Below are 26,861 nucleotides of genomic sequence, written 5' to 3' on the forward strand. Positions count from 1 at the left end.
CAGTCCGAGTAGATAGTTGTTGATGTTTTCAGTCCAGGTGACATTTCGACTAATTTCTTTAAATAGATATCTGCATATGAATCCAGATTTTAGCTTATTATATAAATTCAGCCTCTTTTGCTTTTCACACGTACTGTTTACCTGCATGCAACCAAAGCCCCCTCAAATGTGATTGGTCAATACTACACTACTCGGACTACAAACAGAAACCAGAACGCTTACTATACCAAAATCTTGTCCCATTGCCTACAGATTCACTCACATGCAGATCTACTATCTATTTCTGTTTATAGAGAGTAGCAACTAGCTGATGAACATAGTTGAGCATTTATCAGCTAAAGAGAGATCATTTTGTCCATGGGAATAAACCAGAGCTAAAAGGAGTGAATGTTGGACTTAAATTCAAACTCCAATCGAATGTGAATGTTGCTCTTTGTTTGTTGAATGTGTGTATTGAACTGTTTCCTAACACTTGCGCCATAACTTTATGATATGTCAATGTTGTGTTTACAGCTTGTCTAGCTGTGCCCATGCTGCCAATAAAAGTCCATTAGAATTGCTTTAAGGTGTGTTCAGTTTATATGTGAAGTCTCTTTCTTTTTGTACTGTTCCACCATACCCTCTGCATGTCCTCTTGTCTCTCCCACTTGCATCTTTCAATTGACTTTGTATGCAGTTGCACTGTTTCAAAGATTCACTATGCATCTAGTCTGGAGACACTTTCAAAACCTTTGTCAAGACTGTCCTGATGCTGGCTGAAATGGCAAAAATGCAACAAAGGATTCATCGTCTGTGAAGCATGAAGTCTGTATATTAGAATTTAATGTTACTCGTATACAAGTAGAACATTTTTAGATGTATTATTGCATTATAAGAAAGGCCAGGGGGTCACCACTAATATTAGGTTCTCTTTTGGATTTTATGAATTTCCATAGCAAACTTATTGGAAAAGAAACCTTATCATTTATCAACAAACCACTTCAAAATGACACTAGATGAAAGGAATTGGGTAAAGTAATACCTCATGTTATGACTTATTGGCTGAGATTTCTTGCTGTGGATGAAAGTGTTGCATGGATGGATCAAACTGCAACCAACAACGCCATCCATAGCATCTGCCTCTCTCAGGGCATTTGCAGCAACTTTCCAAACCACATTATTGACAAAAAGAGTATCTTTGTGTGGAATCTGAAAAACCCACGCCCAGTGCATTCAGTGATACAGCATAATTACTTTTCACAGGACAGTATCATGGCCGTCTTTCAGGATTCTTAGCAAGAAACCCTCGCATCCACCCCTGTCTTCTCCTTCGCTGTGTCCTTCCACAGACTTGATTGTACAGTAAGTGGCAGTTGGTGCAGCAGTGTGCAGGAGTGCTAATGCCAGGACCCCACATGAATAATGGGAACCCTGTGCAGCGGCCCAGCTGCTCCTGTCAGGCCCCGGCGCAGCCAAAGCCAAACAGCGGGCCCCTCACACTCTGCTCTGATAACACACTCTGTCATCGTCCAGCCACACAGGAACGTGGCCAATCACAACTGACCACAGCATGTGGCGATATCTCAGACCCCTGCCCATCTGCTTCCTGGCCAGCCTGAACTTGGAGGTCACTCAGACAACAAATGTTGGGCCAAGGATGAGGCCAGTGGTTTTGAGATGATAACCTCTGAGCTAATGATGGACCTTTGCTTAGGAAAATGAATAAAACACTTGCACCTTTGTAGCTAAACTCTTTTAAAAGTTTTCACCCAAAAAAATGAAATACATCTAGAAGAAATACATGTTTCTATCAAAAGCATTATGTGAAAATAACGAGGAAGACATTACAGTTAATGTTACCTAATGTAAAGATTTTTTTATTATATAGGATAAATACATACATACGTACATACATACATACATACATACATACATACATATAGGGCTGGGTTTAAAAAATGGATATTCCGATTTAAATACATTTTTGTTTGAATGATCCAAAATCAATTAATAAAATCCAAGAATCGATCTATGTCTGTATATGAAACTAGAAGACCTAAGTAATCCATTGGTACTAACTATGTCTAGTTAGCTACATTTTAGTGAGGGAAAAACTGGCGTGCCCATTTTAAAAAGGGGTCCCTCTATAGAGTTTTGTTCCTATCTTTATTCAAGCATTTGTCATTGATTTCATGTTCTGATTTTGGAATAATTTCCCTCAAAACCTTGCTCTCACACTCAAATAGCCACTGCTCACGCTTGGATTTGCTCAGCTTCTGCTCAAACTTTCTGCTTGGACTCAGATATGTTGTTGCTTGGACATATTTCCTGCTCTCAGCGTTGGCCCTTCTCCTTGCACTCAGGATGCTTCTGTTTGCTTGCAAATCTTCGTGCTCTCGGATTTTTTGTGTGGTTTTGACGGATCCAGAGAGTGGTGGTCGAGCAAGCTAGAGAGTGAAAGAGAATGAAAAGAGGGAGAGCCGAAAGAAGCAGTGAATCAGAGGAATACACGGTATTTTCTGATTGTTGCACGGCAGTTACGTTCTAAAGCACTAATAAACACAACCACACCCATGGCGGCTCGTTTGGAAATGTTTGCTTATTTTAAGAAAATAGTTCACCAAAACGTTTCTGAAACTTTTTTCTGCTAGAAATAGGCTGTGCAGTTTCTGACTCTGTCTTCATTTTAGATTGACAACAGTCAGATTAAAATATTTTAATGAGTTTTCGAGAGGCGGTGAGTGGAGCTGGATGCCCCTGAATTGCATGAAGTAGACTGGCATGGACTGGCATGGAAAGTTGCTGCCAAGAATGCATGAAAAACTCGCACCGGGTACTTTGACTTTGTAAACTGTAAATGAAATAAAACCAAAAGAAATAAATGTTTCTATCAAAAGTATTATGTGAAGAAGATGAGGATGAAGAAGACAGTAGGGTGCTGTTCTATTTGGCTTGCCTCAATGACATGAGCAATTACCCTTTCAACATGTCAGCTAATTATTCATATGAAAACATACAGACATTTTACAGTAAATGCCTATAATTTACTTTTTCTTTTCAATTGAGTGGAACCCACCAACACAAACATATTACGTTAATACAGTTTTTGGAGGTCTACAGGAATTTATGGCAGCTCAAGGTTATACTTACGGGTTAATATTTTTTCCACTTTTGCATTTGGAGGAAGTGGAACTAGCTCAAAAACACATTCTTGAAATATATGGAGAATTCATTGCCCGTTTACACAACCAGGAGACATTTCTGGTCATGTGTCCCATGTTTTTTCTATTTCTGTTTTGGGTGTTTCACATCCCGACCAAAAATATGTTACTGTTTACCTGCCTGATGTTCCACTATGTTCCCGAGCTAATCGCTAACTTTTTCAAAGAGTTTTTTTCTTTTCTTCTGAAAACACCTGCCTGCTGTTGCTTATAACAAGGTTAATGAGCGTTGAGTTTTAAGAGGCTAAAAAAGCTACAAAGAGCTGAGTGGTTATAACCTGACAGACCAGATGTTGTTTTTTCCCCCCATAGAAGCATTTGAGAAGCCTTCTTTGGAAACTGTTTGGAAAAGGGCAGGCACTTTCAAAAAAGGTGGCAGGTGATTGGATGAACCATCTGTCTACCACGCCCGCCATTGTTGTTTTGAACGAACACTAAACAACCCCTGTAGCTGCCAGTAGCTCTGCACTGGATGCTGATTGGTTCGGTTAGCTAGTAGTTTAGAAATGAATGCATTATGCCTGCCTTACACCAAACAACTTTTCAAGCGATTCCACTCTTGCAGACTTATTTCCAATATTGGAATGAAATCCTTAGAGTCTTGCTAGAGTTGGGGCGCTCCCGTCATCTTAATCGTTCGGTCTAAGATGGTCGTAAACCTTTTTCCCATCTTGACAAAATCAAATGTGTTTGATATTATTGTAAGTTATAAGTCTTGGTAGTGAAGTTGTCAACAACCAATGGGTGTGCTCTCTCCAGCACCAAACAGGAAGCAGCCAACGGCTAGAGAGTGTTATTTATGGTTGCTATGGCGCCGTGCTAAGCTAAACGCTAAAGAGGGAAAGTTGCCCATTTTCAAACATTCTGAAGCGAGTCATCCAACGGGAGATTTAACAGGCAGATAAACACAGACCTCCGGGTACTGGAGACATTCATCTGCGTGTACAGCAGAACAGAACATCTGCACACTTTACCTAATGCTAATTAAGACTATCCAATCCAATCCAATCCACTTTATTTATATAGCACAATTTTAACAAACACAAGGTTTCCAAAGTGCTGCACAAAAAGATAAAACAGAAATAAGTAGAATAAATAAAAAACTAAAATGCACTGCCCGCACACAAAAGAAATACACATAAGCGTTTAAGAGTATACACATAAGATCAACACTCTACCTCAGCTCCACACAACTCTCTCTGGATTTCTCAGTATGACTGTGTTCGTGGGGGGAGGGGGTGGGGGGGGCTGGTGAATGTACCACTCGGCAACTTTACTGACAGGAAGTGGCTCGGCTCTGTCCCCACATTCCTCCAACAGATGTTTGACAGAGAAAATATTTTCACAGCTGGAGGGAGAAGCGAGGGAAAATATATGTTTTACGATACATCACGCTGGAGGTGGCCAAAACCACATGCATGATATTTTACTGTACATGCGTACTGACTGTCCTCAAGGCTGGTCCTGGGAAATCCTAATGGATGTTCAGTCCCTGTCTTCCCCTCAAAATTTCCCATAACTCCCTGGGTTCATGTCCCTGTGTTGGTGATAGGAAATGTAGCCATCAATCATTCACTCTCTAGGGAATGTGGGCTTGCCTGTTTAATGATTAATGTAAGAACACAGCACCTGGTCTCTATCAGTAACACACTGATGTAAGTGGTGGTATAGATGTTGTTAATGATGATAAGGCTACAGGGACTACAAAAGTACATTTTCTGTAGAAGAAGAGGAAATAGGAGGATATGTAGCTATTTCTACATTAGTGTATATTGACGACGATTCATTTAGGGGATTGTTCAGGTCTGCTCCTCAGATCTCTGCAGGGTAAATCCAGACAGCTGGCTAGACTATCTGTCCAATCTGAGGTTTCTGTTGCACGACTAAAACTACTTTTGAACGTACACATGTTCCACCAAAACAAGTTCCTTCCTGAGGCTATTCTGCAGAGGCTCCCTTATTTCGTCCGCTCCTAACGCCACCCAGGGTGATTGTGATTGGTTTAAAGAAATGCGAATAAACTAAAGCACGTTTTTCTCCTACCCGGGAATGCTGTGTGGACTAGCCAGACCTTCCTCCGCAGTGCTGTGGAGATAGTCTCTACATTCATAATCCAAACAGAAAGAAAAATGGCTGTATTTTATTGAAGCAGCGGTTTCACATCTCTCTTTTCTGGCCAAGTCAGATGTTAGAAAGTGAGAAGTGGTCATCATTGACTTACAGCACAGAGACTTCCAGCTGGATTCGATGGTATGAGCTGCTGTCTCCCAGGAGACACACTTCCCGGCTGTCTGGGCTCTGATGCTAGAATCACCAGAGAGCAATTATTCTCTCCTTCCTGGGCTCGTCCTGAAACTGTAAGAGATGACAATTTATCATTCCTCCGCAGTCCTCCCCTCAAACGGTTCAATAAAAAGCTTGTTTGCAGACAGTTCACTGCTTGACGTACAGTATGTAGCAGCAGTTAAACAGTATGTTCTCTTCAGCAGAAAACCTGCATCACATCACTGAGTTTGAGTTTTGAGAGAAACCCAAAGGGTCGTTTTGTACGGCAATGTTGTCGTTCTGGAGGGATAACTTTGTTCGTCAGTGCCTTCCAAATTGGGTGCCATGTCATTTCTCCGACGCTCCATTGTTCCGACCTCTCAATAACCCGAAAAATTCCCTTTGGTCCTACGAATCCCACTATGGCCACGCCAAGACCCGCCCTTCAATAGCATGTATTGGCCAGGAGTCCATGCTTACGCAAGGTAACGTAACCCCATTTGTACAGGTCCTATCCCCTGACCAATTGGCTATCCTAACCTTAACCACTCAAGGTCAAATGCCTAACCCCAACCAATCGAGCTGCTTTGTAGGGCGGGTCTTGGCGTGGCCATAGTGGGATTTGTAATTTCGCCACCAAAGGGACGTCAGACTAGTGGGCTGTAGGACCAAAGGAAATATTTCGGGTTATTGAGAGGACAACAATGGAGCGTCGGAGAAATGGGCAGTCCCCCCAAATTGACCCGTATGGCATTTTCTCCACCACCTCCATGGTTAAAGCTTTAGTGCGTAACTTTTTGATATTAATGAACATCCGTTACATTCAATCCATTGCTAAATGAGTTGCTACAAAGCTAATTAAGACTATCAGCGCCACACAACTCTCTCTGGATTTCTCAGTATGGCTATGTTTATAACATGGTGTCATCCGGCAACTTTCCTGTGGGTCTGTGCGTAATCACGGAAGGCTTGTATCATATGGACGTGCCAACAGTTTTGTTGTCATTACTTAGAATTCCTCATCAGAAACTACGCACTACACCTTAAAATTACAAATGTTAATATGCTGTTTAAAACTTTTCAACAAACAGCATACTGATGTATTTATGGGAAGTACAGTCTCACCTTGCTCAAAGTCACTGTGATATCAGCTTATACTGTCCATTTACCTCAGTCTGAACTCTCCTGAATCCCCCCTGTTGTGACAGCTGTGAGGGCTATGTTTGAAGATCCTCTCAGTGGAAGGAAAACACGGCCTGGGAGAGGATCACTATCCCTCCTGTTATTATTGCTGGTGTGGCCTGGATGGTTGTGGAGTCTAGCCGTGGGCCAGCAGGATGCTGTCAGTCACAGACCACCCGAGAAGACCTCTGCCTCTGCGAGTGGAAGGTTGGGGATGGAAACACAGGGGCTGGTTGAGGAAACAGCAGGCTTGGACCCAAAATACAGAGTACAGACGAGGAGACAGCAGAAATAAATTTGAAGATTTAATACAAGAAATGGCTTAAAACCAAAAGGTGTCCTGGCAGTTTCATACATCAGTGTTTCACGTTTCTTTAAAATAACATTACATATCTTTTTTTTTTTTTGCGTCGTTAGTTGACATGTCTGTAATGATTGGAGGATACTATCTGGTAAAGTAAGTTTAACAGGTGAAGATCATGTTGTCGGTAGCAGACAAACATACTTGGTGTTCAATGGCTGTTATTTTTTTATGTGCGATAGAATATTCGCTTGAAACAGATTGGTGATGCGTTTTACCCTCATTGTTCTCCCTGAAGTTAGCTGTAAGTGAAGTAAGCCCGGTGTGTTTTATGTGCAGTGACTGCATCGGACTCCCTTCAAAAAATAGCCTTACATTTGTCAGCACCCGGTCATATATTAACTTAGGAGGCAGTTTGGCCCAGTTTGCGCTGATTATTTTTGGCATGCAGATAACACACCAGTCATAATTTTGTTGTAATGAAAACTCAACTCCTGACAATTACTCCTGGTGTGCTGTGTTGTGGCTAGAGACTTTAAAGTGGTAAGAATCTTTTAACAAGACAAACTTGCGAATGGAATTTGATCTTAGGGCTTCGCCACCTGCTGGTCTGGCAATGCGAGACTAGTCCAGTATTAATGATTTTATCTTTAGTGCATTGAAGACAATAATCCCCTTGGAACTGAATGTGAGTCAAACAGGGATAAAAGTGATGAAGGCAATAACTGAGACAGATCACAGCACGGCTTACCTGATAGCTCACTCATTGTGAAAACGTGCTGATGAGTGTATTCCCTGTTTTTCTAGAGCTCTCTGATTACAGCGTCATTGCTTACACAGGTGCATGACCGACAGCACCATTCATCTGTGTCACTACAATGACTTTGACCTGAAGACCTGTCAGAGAGCAGGAGAACTTTGCCCATATTGGGGTTTGATTCAAAACAGGCAAGGAATGATCTTTCTGCTGCACCCAGCCGGCCACGTTGTTTGGCTGGACTCCGCTCTGGCTAGTCTCCAACTCAGGCTGGCCAGCACAGGGCTCTGACCCTGTGACCACACAGCTCAGATTGCAGCGCCAAGCTGTGTGGTTAAAAGGTTGATAAACCAGGAAGTTAATGCTTAATACTTGGCCACAGCAAATGCTGGTTTTAAGCAGCCCTTATCAGCCGCTATCAGGGACCAGGGGGGAAGTAACACAACTGATGAAACTCCTGCACTTTTACAGAGACATATTCTCGACATGACAGTCTAAATTTCTTCCCAGCTGGTGACTTTACCCTAAAAATATATCCAGATGTCACTCTTTTCCCTTACCTTCTGATTTCTTTTTTAAACTCTGGTGGATTTGTGAGGACTATGGTTAACTGCTCCTCAGATCTCTGCAGGGTAAAAACCAGTCGGAGTTTTCTGTTGCACGACTAAAACAACCTTTGAACGTTCACATGTTCCACCAAAACAAGTTCCTTCCCGAGGCTATTCTGCAGAGGCACCGTGGCTCCGTCTGGTGCTTAGCGCCACTCAACACGATTATGATTGGTTTAAAGAAATGGCAATAAACCAGAGCAGAGTTTTTCTCCCATCCCGGAATGCTGTGTGGACTAGGCAGATCTTCATCAGCAGCGCTGTGGAGGAAGGTCTGGCAATGCGAGATACATGATCTGTCTGTTTGGCAACATAGTCCAGTGCCTCTTATGTTGACTACTACTGGCCAGATTGTCATGTAATTTGATATGGATATACATGGTCCCCAGAGGATGACTGCTAATCATTCTGCTGACCTTTCCTGTAGTGCAACCGACAGGTCAACATTTCTCAATGACCAACGGTTTGCTCTCTCAAATGGTTAGACTTTTTATTGAGTGTGCTATGCATTGTCATGATGCCCAGAGGATGATTTCTGATGTGTTTATGACCCCCTGACAATTCCTCTATAGCACCAACATCAAGAGAGGCAAAATTTCCACTATACTAATATAATATCTAACAATATAGCCTGTTGTGACATTTAGATGATGAAAAGAATGAACCCTTTGTATTTTGGACAGTCTGTGGGCTTCACTAAAACCAGACAAGACAAAATGTCAAGACAAGATATCCAACAATCTAAAAGAAAGATTCCCATGACTATTTCTAAACACATATTCACGTTTCTAAGGGGATACACTCTTTTGATTTCACTGGCCATAATGCTTTTTCTCTGGTGCAGTAGTTCCCAAACTGGGGGGCGTTACAACAGTTGGGGGCCTTCTACAGTAAATCATCTGTTGAGTGTTTGATTGGTATTAATTTGTGTTTTAGAAGAGGGCTCTTCAAGGCCAAGGACCCCTTAGCTGAAAGAGAGACAGAGCAGTGACCCCGACTACATATGTTTTGAAATTAAGTTGCATATAAACTGGGACTATAATGACGTGCACGGTGGCCTAAAGCCTTCACACATAGCTTTTTGGGTGCATACAATATATTAAAATAATTGTTGACATTCATATATTTTAATGTTAAACATACAGTACATGTAGCACAGTGAATCCTTCAGCTTAACTGTATCTGTGGATGGCTACCTTAGGGGCTACCTCACCTACAGGCCAATAAGCCTGTCATCAATGTTGTGTAAATTTAAAAACAAATCACAAATAGGCCGCTAATTAATAAACAATAATTTTCTCTCTGTCTTTTCTAAAATGAGTCAGGAGGCCAACAGTGAAGCCTAACATTACTTTTAATGTTCGATGTAACAATGTTTAATGTTTGGTTAGTTTGGGTTACTGAAGTTGTGCAAGTGCACTAACGAACTATACATGACATAACTACGTCCTGTCGTCATCACATACGTGAGCGATGCCTCCCAATAGTAGTAACTGATTGGTTTGTAGATGGGCTTCCCCATCCTCTCGTATCCTCTCTCTGGCGTCAGACTTTTTTGGAGTTTTTTTCCAGCTGACTCCTGCTCTCCCCATGGTACCGCGGCTCTTTTTGATTTTTGCTACGAAGCAAGGAACATAGGAAATTTACTTGGGTTTTGAGGAGCTGCAGCATTTATTCAGAGACAAACTGAAACTTACCTCTGATTGCGCTGAGCGCATCCACCATCACACTCTCTCAGGTGCACACTAAGCTCTGATCTGTTCTTAAAGGTCCCGTGGCATGAAAATGTCACTTCATGAGGTTTTTTAACATTAATATGAGTTCCCCCAGCCTGCCTATGGTCCCCCAGTGGCTAGAAATGGTGATAGGTGTAAACCTAGCCCTGGGTATCCTGCTCTGCCTTTGAGAAAATGAAAGCTCAGATGGGCCGATCTGGAATCTTCCCTTTATGACGTTATAAGAGGAAAGGTTACCTCCCCTTTCTCTGGTTTGCCCAAGAGAAAGAGAGAGAGACATCATGGCTTGCAAACAAGCGAAGCATGGCAGTTGGTCAAGGCCACACCCCCACCCTCCACCTTGCACCCCCCTCTCTCCTCCTCAATAGCATTTAAAGCTACAGACACAGAAATGGCACATCCTAAGGAAAGCTCACTGTAGGACTGGCTCTAGTGGCTGTAATTCTGCACCAAGGCTGAATTTCGGGAAAGAGACTTCAGATACAGTATTAGGGGACCACTAAGGTCTATATAAAAGAGACTTCAGATACAGTATTAGGGGACCACTAAGACCTATATAAAAGATACTTCAGATACAGTATTAGGGGACCACTAAGGTCTATATAAAAGATACTTCAGATACAGTATTAGGGGACCACTAAGGCCTATATAAAAGAGACTTCAGATACAGTATTAGGGGACCACTAAGGCCTATATAAAAGATACTTCAGATACAGTATTAAGGGACCACTAAGGCCTATATAAAAGAGACTTCAGATACAGTATTAGGGGACCACTAAGGCCTATATAAAAGAGACTTCAGATACAGTATTAGGGGACCACTAAGGTCTATATAAAAGAGACTTCAGATACAGTATTAGGGACCACTAAGACCTATATAAAAGAGACTTCAGATACAGTATTAGGGGACCACTAAGGCCTATATAAAAGAGACTTCAGATACAGTATTAGGGGACCACTAAGGTCTATATAAAAGAGACTTCAGATACAGTATTAGGGGACCACTAAGGCCTATATAAAAGAGACTTCAGATACAGTATTAGGGGACCACTAAGGCCTATATAAAAGAGACTTCAGATACAGTATTAGGGGACCACTAAGGCCTATATAAAAGAGACTTCAGATACAGTATTAGGGGACCACTAAGGCCTATATAAAAGAGACTTCAGATACAGTATTAGGGGACCACTAAGGCCTATATAAAAGAGACTTCAGATACAGTATTAGGGGACCACTAAGGCCTATATAAAAGAGACTTCAGATACAGTATTAGGGGACCACTAAGGCCTATATAAAAGAGACTTCAGATACAGTATTAGGGGACCACTAAGGTCTATATAAAAGAGACTTCAGATACAGTATTAGGGGACCACTAAGGCCTATATAAAAGAGACTTCAGATACAGTATTAGGGGACCACTAAGGCCTATATAAAAGAGACTTCAGATACAGTATTAGGGGACCACTAAGGCCTATATAAAAGAGACTTCAGATACAGTATTAGGGGACCACTAAGGCCTATATAAAAGAGACTTCAGATACAGTATTAGGGGGACCACTAAGGCCTATATAAAAGAGACTTCAGATACAGTATTAGGGGACCACTAAGACCTATATAAAAGAGACTTCAGATACAGTATTAGGGGACCCACTAAGGCCTATATAAAAGAGACTTCAGATACAGTATTAGGGGACCACTAAGGCCTATATAAAAGAGACTTCAGATACAGTATTAGGGGACCCACTAAGGCCTATATAAAAGAGACTTCAGATACAGTATTAGGGGACCCACTAAGGCCTATATAAAAGAGACTTCAGATACAGTATTAGGGGACCACTAAGGCCTATATAAAAGAGACTTCAGATACAGTATTAGGGGACCACTAAGGTCTATATAAAAGAGACTTCAGATACAGTATTAGGGGACTACTAAGGTCTATATAAAAGAGACTTCAGATACAGTATTAGGGGACCACTAAGGTCTATATAAAAGAGACTTCAGATACAGTATTAGGGGACCACTAAGGCCTATATAAAAGAGACTTCAGATACAGTATTAGGGGACCACTAAGGTCTATATAAAAGAGACTTCAGATACAGTATTAGGGGGACCACTAAGGTCTATATAAAGAGACTTCAGATACAGTATTAGGGGGACCACTAAGGCCTATATAAAAGAGACTTCAGATACAGCATTAGGGGGACCACTAAGGCCTATATAAAAGAGACTTCAGATACAGTATTAGGGGGACCACTAAGGCCTATATAAAAGAGACTTCAGATACAGTATTAGGGGACCACTAAGACCTATATAAAAGAGACTTCAGATACAGTATTAGGGGACCACTAAGGCCTATATAAAAGAGACTTCAGATACAGTATTAGGGGACCACTAAGGTCTATATAAAAGAGACTTCAGATACAGTATTAGGGGACCACTAAGGCCTATATAAAAGAGACTTCAGATACAGTATTAGGGGACCACTAAGGCCTATATAAAAGAGACTTCAGATACAGTATTAGGGGACCACTAAGGTCTATATAAAAGAGACTTCAGATACAGTATTAGGGGACCCCCTGCAGGACTCAGCCAACATGGGGTGAACGCTCTTACTGGGTGAGCTAGAGGCCGCCCCAGAGAAGTTTATTTTTTAATGTACTTCCTGTTAATATTCCAGTTACACTAAGAACTTTACCACGTGTAAACAAAGCTTAAACACATTCCACACAAACGCACACGCAACCCATAGCATGTCAAACCATGCTCATAGAAAGAACTGGCGTAACTTTCCCACTTTTAAAAAAAATTGACACATTAATGTACTTGTTGAACCGGATCCTGAGTACACAGAACAGCATGTGGCTAAATATTGCACACATGGATTGGAAAGTAGGATGGTGATTCCTCTTGTCTTTGGGCTCTGACTTGCAGATCAATATGTGCTATGTAAGTTTAATTGTACAATGATAAGAAATGCATTATAAATTCCAGCAGTGGCAGAACTGTTAGAGCATGATCACAACCTGACCTGAGGCCAAAGGGCAATATAGCTATTTGATTACAGTATATAATGTCTCTGGGGCCCTGGGAAGAATCTGCTGTACAATACAGCTCAGGATGAGGGGATGAGATGAAGTGGTAGTTCAGGTTGGCTCAGATTCAAAAGAAAAGTGAAACTAGAAGCCCTGGCAGGGGCTGACTAGAGTCTGGGAGACAGTTTCTTGTAACTGTCGAGCTCTTTTAACTGCTCCACAGGCGCAGCCTGGACCACAGTCTCCCAGAGATAAAGACAAAGGGGACACATAGCCTCTCTTCCCCTGAGAGCACCCCCCAGCCACACAATGATAGCGGACAATGGGACGATGTGATCTTTTGGCCTGCCCCGGATGTGTCATTTAGCGCTGCTGTGCACAACTTCCCTGCATTGTGTGCGGGCCTCTGTCATTGTGGAAGGGCAATACTAATACTTTGCAGATATTTCACAGTGGGCGAGTGCTTTCTTTCTGCCCAGGCAGCCTAGAGTTCCCTCGCTGCCTGGGCCAGGAAACAGGGAGGCCCCAGGACCGACTAGCCTGCAGAACTACAACTGTGGTAGGAGGAAGCCAATGAACTGTTATCTCTCTCTGTCTTTCTACCATGTTTGAAAAGCTTCTTGAACACCTTGCTAAAACTCCGGTCCTCTCTAACTGAGAAACCCTTTCAGAGTCCAATCCAAACAAGTATCAGTCTGGGTTTAGGTCCAAACACAATTATCTCTGCAGCTTCCTAAGAAAATAGTATCAGTGTCTTCTGACACTGTTTATCATCATTATCATCTCTCTTAACACATTGGATTCCTTTAGGCTTGACAACAACACCTTTAAATGTCCTGACAACAGTCAATACATTGTAAAAGATAATCAGAGCCACATTTCAACCACATCTCATGGCCTTTCTCAATGGAGTGTAAGTCGTTCAAGCATCAATTATGACTTTACGTTTATAATGGCGGCGCCCTCTAGTGGCCGTAGTAGTTATGACAGCAGAGCAAAGCAGGAAGTAAGGTGATGAAGTGTAGGAGCGCCAAATTCCATGTAAGAAGGCAGGTTAATGGGATGGCAGGGTCAAATAAACACAGGACTTTTACCCAGGAGTCTGGGGTTCATGTGCAGTTTGAAAATGAAAGTTTTTTTTACTTGGGATGGAACAAACAGAGCTACATCTCATTCTGCGGGATGTGCATAACCGTAAGTAAAGTAATGTCTGATTTTAGCCCAAACCACAATCTTTTTCTAAACCAAGCTGTTTTGGTGCCTAACCCTAACCAAACGTTAATGTCTTGTTTCAAACCATGACCTTTACGTTCTCTGGTTTAGATATGATACGCTCTGTGGGGCATATTTTCTCCCACCGCTAGGCGCGCTAATTTATGAAACGCTCCTGTGGGTTGTATCAGAGGGTAGGATCAAATGACCTATGTCATCCCATGGTTTGGAGGACTTGTTGGGACCTTGTGTTGGGAAATAAGGCTATTTTCACATGGACATGCTCTTGTTCTTACAGGGGTGTAATACTGTAATACTGCAGTGTGTATACTGCTATTGAAAAGAGAAATGCACCAATGAAAGCTAAAGAGCCGTTCTATCATTCTATGTTCTATAGTTTTAGTTGTTATTCTATCATGAATGCAAGGGGGTGACCATGCTTCCCCCTTAACAACATAAAAAGGGAAAAACATGTCTGTGGTCTTCTGACATCTGATATCACCAGCTTGATCACACCTAAATCTTCTATATCCTACATCTGTGCGGTGTTGTAGCATTTTGGCAACAACTATGATGCTCAAAACTGTTAGGAATTTGATTGTATGTCTGGACGAGACTTTAGGTTAGATGACTGGAAAAAGTGCATTCTGCAAATGTTGCGGTCCAGCGGCCATAGTGCACACAATAAAAGAAGCCGAACCAGGAACTATGGGTATGCAGATGTGATATTTGTCATGAGACCAGAGAGGAACAGAAAGGCTGGACAGAGGAACTGTGAGAGCAGTCAAAAGGAACATTGCCCTTGGGCTTATGAAAGCACATTTTTCTGCAATGTCATGGAGATTTCTTTTGCTAATGAGCTGTGTCTATGGGCTATCAAGTGCTGCCAAGTGCAGAGGAGAGTTGTTCCTTTGCTTAATTAAATCATGGACAGTTTTGTGGCCTTAATACTTGGGATGTAGCCCTTTATGTAACTGTTAGTGGGAACCCAGGTCCACATATTTATTTTGTGTAATAGAAACAATAAAACAATGAGTCTTTGTCAGTTTGAACACAGAATAATGTGGTTTGTTGTGGAAGTATTAGCACCATTGCACGTTACTTTGTTTCTTTACTTATGAGCAATTGAAACTCTCAAAGAGGAAATGTCGGTTGCAATTCTGGAAGTGGAGTTGGACTGGACTTTGCTTACATAACCACATTTAAAAACTGATTTGTCAAAAAAGCCCAGCCCAGTGACTGATGAGCACACTGATGCCTTGAGGGTTTGGAGATCAGGTGGTGGATTGGACTTTCATGTAGAAGACTAGGATTTGCACCCCATTCCTTCACCCTAAATGTTTCACAGCCATTTTCCACTGGGCCAGTCTGTGCTGCGTTCCGGCTGCGTTCCGGTTTTGTTCCGTCCGTCGCCACGTGCCATACCACAGCAAGGCAAGACAAGCTAAAAGGTAACCAAAACTTGTCTAACTGCTGAGCTGGTTTTGTATCTATGTAACACAACGCCAAAGTTAAAAAGCCAAACAGACTCTGGCCCATGGCACTTAACACGATACATGATCCATGAACAATGGCTTCGTAAATGTATACACCTCCAAGAGCTGAGGCGATGTTAACTTTGCCCTGCGGGTCATACCTTTGGTGAATGGAATGGAATCCAGAGAGATACTACAGATACAGTAGGAACAGAAGAAAGGGGGAGTCTTAATCCTGGACAGAAAACCACCGGACGGGCAGTAATCCCTCTTTTACCCACAAAACAGACACACTGACAAGTTACGAATTTGAGAACTATATCCTAATTCTATCAATCTACATTGTAGTGATAATAAGCAGTAAAGGGTTTGCATGAAGCTTTTAAAGATTGTACTCTGCTCCCCTCAACAGGCAAACAAACTGAAGAAACAAAAGGATTCTACTCAATAGGTTTCTCTCTCTCTGTAAAAGGGGAAGTGCGGTTTTGTGTGAGAGCTTTGAGACGATTAAAAGAGGCTCCTTTCAAAAGACTTAACAGCTGTTTTTGCAATGCACGGAAGTGTCAATGCAACTTTTTCATGTTAAAGACAGGCCCTGCAGATGAAAGGCTCCTTTCATGGTTCTTTTATGCAATAAAAAATGGCCACTTGCAGCAGACTGGAACTCAGGGGAGGTAGAGCCAGGTGGCCTTGGTTGGCACACAATGAATGTCGGGGAAAACCAATTGTTTTGGTGCGGTGTTAATCTTGCGAGTGGAAACTTTTCAGATGTCAAAATAGAAATTTCTAATTGCAATAACTTAAAAGCATTGGAAGATTGGCCTCAGTAAAAACACTCTGAGACGTTCTTGCATCATTCTGCATTCAGCATTCTGTTGTCTGTTGTCATTCTGCTACTCTCAAGCTCTCGTAAGTTCAAAGTGGAGTTCTCCCAGACTTATCTCGTTTATGCCACAAGGGACCTCATTCATGGCATTCTAAAGCCTAGCGGGGCCCGATTTCAACCAAAGAACACCACATACAGATTTTCAAAGGGCCAAAAGAAAAATATTCAGACTCCAGCTAAGACTACTGTACAATACTTGGCACATCTGTTCACGGTCCTGCTCTGAAAGAAAAAACACACACATTTACCCCTCTGATGGGATGGAAACAGTCCTGGGGAACATGTGAAGTGGTGTGGAGGTGGTACGTTTGAAAAGAGGCTTAATGAATTCATAAGTATAACAATATGTACGGGCTGTTTGATGTGTAACTATGGCCCTGAATGGAGGAGTCAGCCTCTGCTAACATAGAGGTTATTGCTCTGCCCCCCACCCCACACACACACACACACACACACACACACACACACACACACACATTTTCTTTTACCTTCACCGACAGTCATCTATGAAAGTTTATAGTGTCCATTCACTCCTGTAGATAGCACATGCTTTACAGTACATGGCCAGAGATCAATAACACTATCTCTCCATCAGGGAATTGCACATTTCAATTAGAGCTTAGATCGGGCCCAAAAAAATCAAGCCCGACCCTAACCATTTTTTAATACGTGGACCGTTATAACTGACGTTCTCAACTACAATTCAGAGTTGTTTGAAATACAGAAATCTGTTTAGAATTATCTTAATAAATACCGGTAATGCAACAAGGACGAAGCATGTAAACTGCGCTGTTAGTTTATTCAGAATGGAACGGATCACAAATGAACACAAAAAAATGAAAAACAAACCTCGACCCATAGCTCCCTCAGCTGAATAGTGTGGGTAACAGATCAAGGCAGCAACATAATCAAAGCCCTGGAACCATATAGGAGACTTTCTGGTCTCCATCACCTAATTGGCCGACCACAGTGCTGCAGAGGGGGGGGGGGAGACGTGATGTAGCCCAGTTTACCTGACACTCAAGACAGTGCAGGACATCCACCCAGAGCTACAGGAGAAGCTGGAGAGGCAGAGCTTGCTCCCCATCAAATAAGGCTAATAAAGTAATGATTAAAAAAACACAAATGCTTGTTTAAGAGCCCGGCCCCGCCCCATCATAATGGTGTAAAAATGTCGGGTCGGGCCCGGTTCGGGTTCGGGCTCGGGCTCGGGCAGAGAATCTAAACTCTAATTTCAATTCAATCAAAGAAAGAAATGTACCAGCTGCTAGTGTTTAGGTTGGTTCAGAATTGGAGTTTCTGTTGTAACTTTACAGTAACCACTTCACCTTCTTACAGTAAATGAGTTATGATACCGCTGCGCATATTTTAGGCACTGTTGGATAAGGTAGAGTCTTAATTTTGATATATAATTGTAGAATGTAGCTGTAGCTAGCTAGCATTGGAAGGGAATTTCACAAACGGAAACACACATACATACCCACACAAAGAAGAACAGGGGCACGGACAGACAGAGAATAGAGCTAATAGAGCTAAGCTGCTACATGAGTTGTCAAAACAATTCTCAATTGTTTTTTTGCTCATTCTGAATCAAATTTAAGTTTTGACAACCGGCACGTTTGAGATATTTGCTTTTCATTTCCTGTCTGTAACAAAAAGAGAACATCTGGAAAAAATATCATCCGCTTTCTATGCTGTGTCACACAGTTAGTGTAACCACGGCAACGGGGGGGTCTGGGCGAAGGCAGCGTTCAACAGGAGGAGTTCAGCTGTGTTTCTGCTGAGGGGCAGTGAAATAAAAGCCCACTGTACATGAAAGGAAGCTGCATTCAAACGTCTTCTTTTATTAAAAAGGCAACTGGGCTTCATCTCTTGCAACTGTCTGCACAGGCCTCCGAAATCCAAATAATATGAAGTTATAATCCTCCTGTGTTATGTCTCCTCATGTTGTCATCACATCAAATGAAAGCCCAGTCAGATCTCTCTTTGACAGCCATCTTAAATCCACTCAGAGATCTCAGGGGACCAGTTTTCTGCATGCTCAATATGCTCACAGCTCCTTCAGCCCACACAGTCGCTATGGCAACCAAGGACCACCTCTGGCTTCTAGTGCATCTGTCAGCCCCTACACACACACACACACACACACACACACACACACACACACACACACACACACACACACACACACACACACACACACAGCCATCTTGCTTCTTTGTAGCATGATGGTGTGTTTCTGCATCGGCATTGGGAATTCTTTCTACGTTTTTGTAAATTGTTATAATATTTAAGGTCGTTTGTGGATTTTTCACCCCCACCATTTTGTCTCCTCTCCAACACCACACACAGCATAGTAGAGGCTAGAACAACGCTGAGATGGTCATTGATGATGATGATGATGATGAAGAACTCCCATTTGTTTTTTATCTGAAGAGGGCAGCCTTGAGCCTTTTCTGTGTAGCCCTGGTGACACTACCTCACCACAAAAAATCCTTGCAAACCTGCTGTGTCACAACCCAAACTATGAATGTAGGACCACCCATCCAGCACTAAAAGTCCCTGGCTGGGATTTAAACCTTACTGACCCCCACCCCCACCCATCAAATCACCTACAGGAAAATATACACATTCTGTGTGTGTGTGTGTGTGTGTGTGTGTGTGTTTGTGTATTTGTGCCGGTATGCATGCATGAATGCGTGTGTGCAGCAGCGAGAAGGGGAAGGAAAGCGCAAGAAGGAGGAGGAGGACAGAGAGTAGCTAAGTGGCACAGCTCTCTCTCATCACTGAGTAATGTTTCGCACCGGCCTTTTTTTTTTTCTATCGCAGAAAAGAGTAAAACAGCATTGTGTGTTCGGCTGAACCGAATGTGTCTATTCTCTTCTCGCCCTCTTCACTTTTACTGGAGATCTTTCCCTTTTGTCACTCTAAACCCTCCAGCCTGTGAAAAGTCCCCCTGCGACCCATCCAACCCCACCCCTCTAAACCCTTCTGAAGTCCCCACACTTCATCTAAAAGGGCAGTGCAAGAAGTGGGGGTTTGGCAGAGGAGGAGGAGGTGAGGAGGTGGGTGTGTGTGTGTGTGGGGGAGGGGGTATATTGGGGGAGGGGAATACTACTGTTGTAATCTGCAATTGTTACAGTCTGGAGTTTTGCTACGCTGTCACCATCCCAAATTGATTTAAACATCAATGGCAGCATCCATTTAAGGGCTGCTAGCGCTCCGGCCCTGGCTTACCAAATTCAGCTGAATGTGCAACGAGCCCCCTTTTTGCTGTCTTTCCCACCGTCGGGTATCAAAGGCTATTGTGTCCAGAGAAAGTAGAGGGGTCACCCACTTACCCCCTGTGGGTCAACCATGAGCTGTGACAGAAGGGTGAAGTGAAATTGCAGAGGAAGGAGAGCGGCCAGGAGGACGAGGTCTTGAAGTGCAACATCAGGACAGCGTACTTCCAGTTGTCGGTATAGAGGAGGAGATAAGTGCGTGTGTGGCGGCCCTGACGTCAATGCAGCCATTTATTACGGCACACTGAAAATATTTGGAATGTGAGGCATCTGTATGTTGTTATCACCGGGATGGAAGTTCCTTTCTCTCCACAGTTGGCTCCCTCCCCAAGGCTGTGTGTACCCCGGCTGGAGTCGACCCAAGGAAGTAGATTATTTACTTCCCAACTCAAAACCTGCACTTCTTTTTTTTGTTTATTTGCCTCACTGTTATTCTCATGTGCAGTTTAAGAAATCAAATAGGGAAGGAAAATAAAGAACCTTGCACACTGGGGAACTTTCAGTGGTTTACAACACAGATGTCACCTGACCCGCCTCCAGACCTGGACAATTGCTGTCTTCAAGTGGCTCCAGTTCCAGCCTGTTTACTTTGGCTTATTACATGTTACCATATCTGCAGAAAAACTCAGATCCACTTTTGTTTAGCTGAAGCACACCGATGTCAGAGGGAGGAACGTGAAAATGAATATTCTTTTTCTACAGTAGCATCAGCAAAGCCTGTGGTGTACAGTGAAGAGGAGAACACGGTGGTCTACGCTGCTTGATGTTTAGAGAAAGGAGGAGTCATTTGAATAATGCGATTAGGGATGAGGTAATACCATGCTGCCCTTCCTCTGTAAGGTCCACTGATACACAGTCCAGAATTGACACGGACATTTTTCTACTTGTGAGTAGCTGTGAAAAAAGAAAGCTGACAGGCTCTCTGTGTTAAGAGCAGATATGTTAAAATGCTTAAACTACTTATGCTAAAGTATTTTAATGCTGAAAGGAGGGTTGTTCCATAAAACTGGGCTGTCTATGCAGTAGAACGGCACACATTTTTTTTTAATTGGTGCTACAAAGATAGCGCCAAAGAAAACAGAGGAAAAGGGCTCTGGTATTCCATTTCACTCAAAAGGTAGAAAACCAGAAAAATACCAGAAATGAAATGCGCCACACTGGCCTAATAAATGCTCGTGCTGGTCTTGCTCTCTGGCCCAAAAATATTTTTTCCCACAGACTTACATGGTGTTAGACACGTCTGTAAATCAGTGGATGCATTTTGTTTGAGTGTCACAACCCCAGCGAAATGACACGTTTCACTATCAGGATTTGATCCATTTGGACTAGTTGATAACATTTGGAAAGTCTAGAAGAGCAGGGTTAGGGTTAGGGTTAGGTTAGGTTATTAAATCATTTAATCCCCATGCAACTTAGTGGAGCGCTAAACCAGAAGTAGCCGGCTCAGCTGGCAGAGGTTTCTAGTGCGCCTGCTCTATGGGCCGCCGATCATCCGGGTAACTTTTGGCTCCATGATGGCTTTTTTCCACTGAGCAACTCTCATAGGAATGAACAGGGCTCTGCCTCCAACGCTGTATCCAGCCCTCAGAAAACGCAGGATGCGTCAACTGGCCTGTTAGTAGGGGGGTCTTGCCACTAGTAAGACGGCGAGAAGTTTAACATAGTTCATACTACCTACATTATTATGATACAAAGTTGGTTGAATATTGGCAAAGTTTCCCCAGAAGGGTAATTTTACCTAACCGCCTTGCAGATAGGTTTACGATATCTGTCTCTGAGATTTCTGTGGTGGCGCTCACAGCTTTGGAAAATCACAGTGACAAATGTCAACAACATCTCGACCATTAACAGTATCCCTTTTACTCTCAATAATCCAACGTCAAAGTCAACAAACTTCAATACAGTACAGCAAACATAGCTAATGTAGACTATTTAATATTACACAATCATCAAGAGCTGCACATAGATATGTTCTTCGCAGTGATGAGATGATGCCGTCATGTTCATGAAGACTAGAAGAAGAATTGAAAACGAGACGGCAGTGTGTGGTTATTTTGTGACTACAAGGCTAGCAATGTGGATTATCATCTTGGAATAATGCAAGTTAATGCCTGTTAGGTGCTGTTCAGACCTGGTCCTGGGTGATCCAATCACAAGTGGACAGCTCTAAGTACAGGTGTGAAGGAAACCCAGGACTCATGGAGATCCTATTGTTCAGACCACATTCGGAGGTGGTCCGGGCAGCATATGGCCACATTCTTTTAGCAGTGTACGCAAATATGTCCTGGGCAACATTAAGGGCCGACTTCTCAAGCAGAACTACATACTCACTCACTGACTTTGTCCACGATGTCTAAACTATAGGTAGCTCTGTGGATTTTGGCCGTTTTTTTTATTTTTAAACATTTTCATAGTATCTCTGGAGCTCTGTGGACAATAACCTTATTTTTAGGTTCCTAAATAAATGCAATAAAATGTACCCGGAATGAACTAAAATAAAAATACTGAAATGAGGGTCATAACAGGATCCATTCGCTGCCTCTGGCTGGTAAAAGCCATCTGAAATATGCTTTCTTATGCTAATGAAATTATGTTAATCTTCATAATTTCAGCAATTTCCCATCTGCATAGTAAACAATATTGTATTATTGTCGCTAATTACATCAACAAGCAGGGGTTCTTGGCATTACAACATGTTTTGACACTTGAGTGTTCTGCATGTGTGCCAACAGTGAAACCCAAGTGATGGCGCTCCTCGTCCAATCAGATCACTCCTACTGGCTTTCTATAGGACTCAGACGAAGGTGACTCATATCCAGCTATGAATGGCACTGGTCTGAGTCCATGATAATGTTCCAATTATACCTAAGGATACACTAGAAGACTTTGAACGGACTATGAAAAGACTAAAGTCTGACACCATCTCACATTTATTGTTAAAGACTGTTGTAAAGACTGGGGATCTTGCAGGGTCACAAATTGCAAGACTACAACTAGATTCGTTTAGAAAAATTTAACCAACCAAGCTAGCTAGCTACTGCTTGCGTTAGCTGGTAACTTAAAGGAAAGTTTCCCAATTTTCTGTTCTGCTGTACATGCAGATGAATGTCTCCAGTACCCGGAGGTCCGTGTTTATCCGCTGGTAAAACTCCCGTTACATGATTTGCTTCAGAAGGCTTGACAATCTGCAACTTTCCCTTTTTAGCATTTAGCTTAGCATGGCGCCATTGCAACCATAAACAACACTGGCCCTAGCCGTTTGAATTATCTACTAATTGTTCAGGAAGAGCGCTATTGGAAATATAACTTGAGATGGAGTGTTGAAGTTTTAAATGGAGCAAAGGGGAAAGCAGAGGATCCCTCTACCTCTAAAGTAGCCTTGGGCGACTGTCGTTATGCATAGGATATCTTTGGGTTGGTTAATGCACCAGAATACTGATGAGGCTTCCTTTCACATTCCTCTCCTCTACAAAGAGAGTATCACTCCCTTGTCACCCAGTAAAGGGCCACTGCGCTCACTCCCTTTATTTCAGTTTTGCTCCTGAAGTTTCCATGGTAACCTGAATACTATTCAGCCCTTGCAAGCAAAGCAGTCCTTGCAGGTGGCTGTTCTTCAAAGCAAAGAATACCACAAATGCAGCTCCTTTAAAAACGAATGTTGAGTGAGGGACGCTTAGAATTTGTTCAGTCTCAGATGCCAAGTTTTTCCTGTCAATTCAAAGCTTGGAAAAAAAAAATGAACAAGCTGGATCCTTTGGGTTAATGCTGGAGCCGTGGTTCATTCAAAGTGGGGAGTGTTAGATGAGTCTGTAGCTTTTCTGTAAAGACATGAGGTTTATTAAAGTATTAAAGGTTGTAATGACCAATTTAATTCTTGCTAAGTAAAACAGCTCTCTGATATGATGGGGGATGGGAGCGACGGAGTAATAAGGCTGATGTAACATGAGTGTATTTCTATGGTGAGCTTGGCGCTGAGTAACCAGTTGCCTTGGAAACCCTCCCCTTCCCACTTATCCTCACCACTATTCCTCAGCCAGTCTCTCTCTCTCTCTCTCTCTCTCTCTCTCTCTCTCTCTCTCTCTCTCTCTGTCTCTCTCTCTCTCTCTCTCTCTCTCTCTCTCTGTCTCTCTCTCTCTCTCTCTCTCTCTCTCTCTCTCTCTCTCTCGCTCTCTCTCTCTCTCTCCTTCAGCACTTTCTCATCTCCATTACGGGAGGAGGATATTAAAGTGTATTTATCAGGACAGGAGAGAACAACAAGGCCAGCGTAATCCACGCCCCTGCATGGGTCATCTCCCACATGGTCCTGAGTGGCCTGTCACTGACTGAGTAGTCTATATCAACGATGTTCCACTTCCGGGATTGTTCAGGTGCTGCCAGATATTCCGCCAGATGTCCCTCTCTTTTAGGCCGGATGTGCCACACCTTCCTCTTTCTTTGTGTTGGCGTTCTCAACTCCAGTGGATTTCTGAGGACTATGGTTAACTGCTCCTCAGATCGCTGCAGGGTAAATCCAGACAGCTAGCTAGACTATCTGTCCAATCGGAGTTTTCTGTTGCACGACTAAAACTACTTTTGAACGTACAAACGTTCCACCAAAACAAGTTCCTTCCTGAGTCTATTTAGCAGAGGCACCATCATTGTGTCCGGGGCTTAGCGCTGCCCAATACAATTGTGATTGGTTTAAAGAAATGCCAATAAACCAGAGCACGTTTTTCTCCCATCCTGGAATGCTGTGTGGACTAGCCAGCAGTGTTGTAGTACTCAAGATTGGTCTCAAGGCTGGAATCGTTCGCATTTGTACTCGGTCTCGGTCTTGGATAAAGATGACTCTGGATTTTATTTCAAGGGATTTCTGCCTGTGCATTGTCTGAATTATGTCTATGTGTTAAAACTTGCAAATGCAACCAATAACTTGACTAATATCTAATTTGAACTTTGTTCCCTGAAACTCCTATTCCTGCCCCCTTTACACACTCCCAAGAAAGTGAATGCGGGAGACAGGAGAAGAAGCTCTGGGCCACTATGTGCCACAGGGAGCTTCTTAACATTGAGTACGTCAATTAAAGTAAGGGGGCAGTAGAGTTCTTCATGCATCAATATTTGACAACTCAATAAATAAGGAACAGGATGAAGTGAGAATACATTTGGAGCTCCTAATTACTGAGGGCATTTTACACATTATTTTATAAGTATTTCATAGTATTTATGACATACAAACAGCAACATGTACCACACTGTTTGATGATAAGTGCCTGCTATTGTGTCTCTGGACTAGTGCTTAAGTAGGTCTATGTTAGTGCAGTCCTCTGGTGAGTGTGTTCTGTGCTTGAGACAACAGTGATGAACAGTGCCACACATATCACTATGTGTGTGTGTGTGGTTATGTCTGAGAATGCTTCACTTGTTGTTCAAACACAATGATACATCTCATTTATGCTGTGGTGTAATTAAGAGTTGGGATTACAAGGACACTCTTCATCATTGCAGACAAGTGTGTCTGTGCCATAAAATGGCTTTCCTGTTCCGGGACTGAAAAGAGTCTTTGGCTCCGAGACCTTCCCGTTTCATTATCTGGTTTTACTATTTTGGGGGTTGAGCTGAAGACATGCTGCAATAATGGCACAAATCACATTTATCACAGCAAACAAGGTCGATGATGATCCTGTCAATATGATATCTAGAGTACATCATATTTCCACATTTGAAAACACCTTAATAGGGAACTATGGTAGAAAGAAACTTTGTATTTACCAGGCTATTTCCATGTTGCAATGTCAACCGTGTCCCCTAAAATCAGCCCAGTCTTATGGCAGTTCGTGAAATGGTCACGTTATGGAATCTATTGATTCGTGTACTGAACACGTTAATGTCGTTATTTTCGTGTGGTGAGCACGAATTTTAAAGTAATGTATTTCAATGGGAAGCATATTTCGTGATCACAGAACGATTACGGTAGCGAGTACTATTGATAAGGCGAAAATCTGCGCAGGGAGGTTGGTCGGGGTGGTGGACGGGTCAAACAACACACCGGAGACCGGAGATCGCGTCGCGCGTGTTGCAGTTCCTTTCCGCGTTATTCTCTTCCTAACCACAACCGTCCCGTTGTTGTTGGCGTCTCCTGCGTGTGACGGTTCCTTTCCCCGTTCTTCTTTTCCTAACCACAACCATCCCGTTGTTGTGGCCGGCGTGTGGCGTTTCATTTCCCCGTTGTTGCATCCCCCAGAGCAGCCCAGCGTCATAGCAGTTTGTGAAATGGTCACGTTAGAAAATCGTGACCTGTACATGAAATAAATGAGAAAATCGTGACCTGTACACAAATCAATAAATCAAAATAACGTGACCATTTCACAAACTGGCGTGAGACCGGGTTGCCTAAAATACATTAAGTTAGTACTCATTTGATTTGGATGAACTGTACTTGCTGCCCAGATTACTTTCTGTGGCGACATATATTAAAAACCAGGAAGTGTGACATTCTTATACTGCACAAGGGACAGATCAGGCTGACACTGGAGACAAAGGTTTGTGTCCTGGGTCCTGCATGTTGTCAGATTTAGGCTACTAAATCCTTTGCGGTCTAAGCCATTTTTTTTTTTACAATCTTTGTGTCACCTTGTTTCCTTGTGTAATAATGCTTGTATAACCTCAACCCCGTAGACATCATTTTTTTCAAGACAACCTGGGCTATCAAGATATGTAGGCTGCAGGGATGTCACACAAATGTATACATTGTATACAACTATAAATACAAAATAAAAAACTAAACGAAAATAGAATCTCACAGAAATGTATTGAAATCACACAGAACAATAATGTGTAAGACTTTTGTCTTTTTTGAAATTGTTCTCCCAATTCTTGGCAATCAGGGGAAACAAAAATAAACACTGTAACTGACACGCTTTCAAGTGTCATCTCGAATGCAT

The 26,861-nt window shown here is 42.6% G+C and overlaps 1 long non-coding RNA gene across 1 annotated transcript in view; it reads right to left on the reverse strand.

Moving 5' to 3' along the window:
- Positions 1-1,930: 1,930 nt before the first annotated feature.
- LOC144533549 (uncharacterized) overlaps positions 1,931-26,861 on the reverse strand; it is a 66,799-nt gene continuing 41,868 nt past the window's right edge. The window contains exons 2-4 of the long non-coding RNA XR_013503445.1: positions 6,635-6,841; positions 5,422-5,555; positions 1,931-2,426 (exon numbers count right to left, since the gene is read on the reverse strand). This is a non-coding gene — a long non-coding RNA (uncharacterized LOC144533549). The remainder of the gene's footprint in view (positions 2,427-5,421; positions 5,556-6,634; positions 6,842-26,861) is intronic.

Source organism: Sander vitreus, chromosome 18 (genome assembly GCF_031162955.1).
Source record: "Sander vitreus isolate 19-12246 chromosome 18, sanVit1, whole genome shotgun sequence".
Classification (NCBI taxonomy): domain Eukaryota; kingdom Metazoa; phylum Chordata; class Actinopteri; order Perciformes; family Percidae; genus Sander; species Sander vitreus.